The following is a 5,000-nucleotide window of genomic DNA, read 5'->3' on the forward strand; positions in this document are numbered from 1 at the left end:
CCGTTAGGTGTTATTATTTATACCTTCCTGAAATAAATTTCTGGAAACTTGTATATTCGATGTTAACGTCAAGACATTCAACGCAGAGTAATTTCCTCATGCATTTTCAATTTTTGTTATTTCGAATGAACGACAGTTTGTTTTGGCTCAGATTTCTTTGATTTAGTTCGTATTTTTTATTTGTATTTTAGAAAAACCCTTTTTTTCTCTCTTTTCTTCGCTTTTTGTTTTAACATCGAACATACAAAGTATTCGGTTTCCAAAAGTTGCGTAGCAATAATGGTATTTTAGCTTATTCAATATGGATATGTTCAATAATAATAATAATAATAATAATAATAATAATAATAATAATCATAATAATAATGTGGAATCTAAATTCTTCTCCGCGCCGCCCTCTCCCTTATTTCATAATTACGTTCTCGTTATCGCAAGTTCTTTCATAAATAATGACATTCCCATTTTTTTCCTCTGCAATGAACAAACAATTTATTTCATAATAACAAGATTCGTTATGTGGCAATGTTATAAACTGCAGCAGAAAGTGAAAAATGTTTGTTTGGTAACCCTTTCGAAGATATTGAGTATACCTTAGTTTAACCAGACCACTGAGCTGATTAACAGCTCTCCTAGGGCTGGTTCGAAGGACTAGACTTATTTTACGTTGGCTAAAGAACCAACTGGTTACCTAGCAACTGGGACCTACAGCTTATTGTGGAATCCGAATCACATAATTGCGAGAAATGAATTTCTATCACCAGAAATAAATTCCTCTTTATTCTTCACTATTTGGTCGGAGATTCGAACTGAGCGGACAGCAGAGTGCTAGCTGAGAACGGAACCCACCCGCCCAGTGAGGAACTAATTTTTGTCCACACTTTCCATTTTTTCTGACAAATGTCTGCTTCCAAGCGCTATACTAGTTAAATACTAGTTAACTAATTTAGTATAGCGCTTGGAAGCACACGCTTTTGTCAGCAAAAATGGAAAGTGTGGACCAATATCTTCGAGAGGATTACCAAACAAACATTTTTTCATTTTCTTTTTTGCCAGTAACTGTATGAAAGTGAACATATAACTTCTCCAGCTGCAGTTTTAACATTGCCATATAACGAATCTTGTTATTACGACATAAATTGTTTGTTCACTGCAGGGGAAAAAATATTTTGAATGTCATTATTTATGAGAAATGAGCGATAAGAAAGAACGTAACTGTGTGTGTGTATGTGTGTATGTGTATGTATATATATATATATATATATATATATATATATATATATATATATATATATATATATATATATATATCGAACATCTAATCTTGTATTCCTTAACACAAGGGATAAAAATTCTTTCCAACATATTAATGGAAGAATCTCCCACATCCATTTACTGTAAAAACCCAATGTAACAGCTTCCCTTTGGCTGTGCCAAAGTGCTTTCAGACCCATTTTCCATAGACGACATGATGTGAAGACAAAGAGATTATCTTAACTTAGTAATCTTTCGCCTGTGTATAGTGGAGTGATGGATGATAAGTAATTGGGATTACAAAAATTTCTGAAGCATATAAATTTGGTATTTGAGTGACAATAAAACGTTGCAAGTAACAGAAACATCTACCTGCACGATAATTCATGAATGTACAAGTATTCCTATAGTTACGTGCCAACTGTGAATGCATAGTCTTACCATTACGCATGACATGCACCAGCTTGATTCTCAAGAACGTTAATCAGTTTAAATCAGTCACACAAGAACGTTTGAAAACAATTTCTCTCGAGCCTCCGTTACAGACCATTTTCTCCTAATGTAACTTCTCGTGACGAAGGAAACCGAATGCAGTTTTTCCGGTTGGTGTTAAATGGCGAGTTTTCACCTTCCGGTTGGTGTTAAATGGCGAGTTTTCACCAGCGCCGAGAATAACCTCTCTCTCAGCGTCAGGCCACAACAGATTCCGTTTATCAGCGGCTGCAAACGATGTGACATTAATACTGATCAACAAATTTTTGTGTGAAAATGATTCATGATTCCTCAAGCATGTGTGTGTGTTTTTGCAAGCTTGCTTTTGCAAACAGTATGGTATGTGTGTTGCATTCGTAGAATTTAGTAGACTCAAAACAAGTCTTTATTTCTCTTAGCTTCAAATCAACGCTCAGTACTTTATCACTGGTGTACATATGTTAAGTATATTATATATATATATATATATATATATATATATATATATATATATATATATATATATATATATATATATATATATATATATCCTACGTGCGTGCGAATATCTACATAGGAAAAATGTTTGAAATTAATGGGAAGGCTGCATGTGGTATACATGAAAATAGAAAAATCTTATGGACGGTTCTGAGAATGAATTGTATAAATGATGAGCTAGTGAATGTTAATTAAATGAAAAGAGACATTTCCTTCGTCATATTTTCGATTTCAAATTAGCATCCTAGAAAGAATTAAATAGTTAACGTATCCATGACAGTGTACATTGCTATCTATTTTGCATCCGGACTTCAGCTTTGTTTGTGTGTGTGGGTGTGTTTCACACCGGAATTGTTACTGATATATGAACATTATAATTAGACACCAGAGTAGTGGAGAGTAGTGATACGCTTGCTGTATAAAATGGGAATTTTCAATAACGCTGCCCTATCTATGAGCTCACTTATTTACTGCGCACGCGTATAGATAACTAGACTTCTACGCAAGTATTAAATCCTGACAGATAATAATAGTGGTTCGGTATCAACACGGCGTCCGGTGTACGTAAAGAAAAAAAAAAAAAAGATTAAAAAAGGGGTGTAAAAAAAAGTTAGAGTGTAAACCGGTTTCCGGATATGAAGGCACGTGTGCTGGCCATTGATTGAAAATCGTTTCCCTCTTTCTAGGAGACGCCAACTTTACACTCTAAACCACGCATGGAGGAAATGCTCGTATTCACTTGATCGAACGTTATTGTGTCTTGGAAAATATTTAATTCTTGTTAATTCAGAAGAGGCCTGAACAAAGAAAACATAAAAACATCACCTGAACTTTCAGAGATAAAAGAAACGGAGATATCTCACAAAGTTGATTTTATTTGGAACTGTGAAATGATCGAAAGATGAAATCCAAAACAAAAGTTTTCCTTCCGCTCCCAGATTACCCTCATGACAAAGTATTGTAAAACGTTCGGATATGCCTAATCAAAATACAAAACTCTTTCAAGAATCGGATGTGAAACAAACAGGCCTGCCTTGCAAATGATGTATTGACAGAAGCCAAGTCTTTATAAAACTGGTTAAAGCTCATACACTGGGCTAATTATTTTAATAATTTGACAGGAAAAACTTACATCCAAGAAGGCACAAATATATTTTGTTGAATATCATGACATTTCAACACTCTATTGAGAATAATTAGAAGTCTTAATAGGTTAAACCAAAAATAAAAAAGCTATGTTGAAGGATGAAGCAGTTGTCGATAAGTGACTAAGAAAAATCCATGATAATAATCAATGTTGAATTGCAACCTGAACATTCTCCCAAATTATGCCTTCAAAGATGCACTAAAAATTATCCAAAATACAAGTTTCAATAAAACAAATAAACTGAATAAAATTCCCCCGTTACACTGAGTAACCGAGCTGGAACAGAATACTCGAATTTTATCCAGATTGATTTAATGCTATAAAATATAATTATACGGTCACATCCGCATTCAAATTGTAGAAATGACCAAGCTTGCCCTAGATGTGGTGAAAATCACAAATCAAATGAATGTGCTGGCAACATCTTCAAGTGTAAAAATTGTGTAAAGAAAGGTCATAGTGATGCTAAACATAAAACATATGGTGGCAATAAGTGCACAGTATATAAAGAATATGTGTCAAAGGTGAAAAATAATACGGATCATGGCTTTGACTAATAATCTTCTATACAATTTAATACAAGCAAAGAAAGCAAATTTAAAAAAGAACTAAGACTCTCCTGTTCTGCAGGAGCTACGGACCTAGAGAAAACACTGAAAGACAATTATAAAATATAAGAAGCACCTTATTTTGAAATCATACTAGTTAAGGACACAGTGATATCCTGCTCTAATTAAGGATTGACTTTAGGAAAATGCCGAATAACTGTTCGGGTTTCGGCTGTTCAAATACTAAAAAAAAAAAAAAAGATATCGGAGTGAAATATTTTCGATTTCAAAAACAAAAAATAAGTTAATCAGCCAGAGGAAGAATGCAAGCCATCATGCACACGTAATAAACCATAAACATACTGTCATATGTTCAGATTACTTTGCTGCCGATGATTATGAGGACGGCATAAATAGTGAAGTGAATGGGAACAAGAGAACATTGAAGAAAGATGCTGTGCCATCTCTTTGTCTACCAAATGGTTAGTGCATTTTCTTTAGTGATGATAATTTTTTTATTTTCATATAAATCTGTTCATATTCTTATATATCAGTTTGTTCATATTTGCTTACCCTTATCTTTGGATATTCAACATGGTACTGTGTTGTTTTCTTTATTATATATATATTTTTATAAATATTCTGCTGTTCGCCCTATATGCAGCTTATTGTAGAAAATACACGAACAACAACAGGGAACGTTTTGTCAAGCAGGAGCTAGGCAATTTCAAATTTAACATCCGTACATAGCAGAACTCAGTAGCATTAGGGACGTAAGCCCATAGGAAAAATTTCCACAATCAACCTTATGGTAGGTGGCCTTAAGCTTTTTTTCCCTGTACTATGTCGGCAAACTGTTTTGACCAAAGTTTCAGACCCTGAGGGCGTACAGAGACGCTACCTTGTGTGTGACCCAGAGAGGTCACAGAGAGATCTTAACTATTGCGAGCGGAGCATGTCAGCTCTTCCGGCTCTTCGCCCCTTTGTCTCTCCGTCTTTATGTTCTTATGTTTAGAGTGAAGTGGCGAATATCATCCCAGAGCTTCCGATCATCTGTTAATGCACAGCAAACTTCGTATAACGGT

General features: G+C 34.4%; 1 pseudogene; it reads left to right on the forward strand.

Moving 5' to 3' along the window:
- Window positions 1-5,000, forward strand: part of LOC136854861 (uncharacterized) — a 22,752-nt pseudogene that overhangs the window by 67 nt on the left and 17,685 nt on the right.

The sequence above is a fragment of the Macrobrachium rosenbergii genome, chromosome 30 (assembly GCF_040412425.1).
Source record: "Macrobrachium rosenbergii isolate ZJJX-2024 chromosome 30, ASM4041242v1, whole genome shotgun sequence".
NCBI lineage: Eukaryota > Metazoa > Arthropoda > Malacostraca > Decapoda > Palaemonidae > Macrobrachium > Macrobrachium rosenbergii.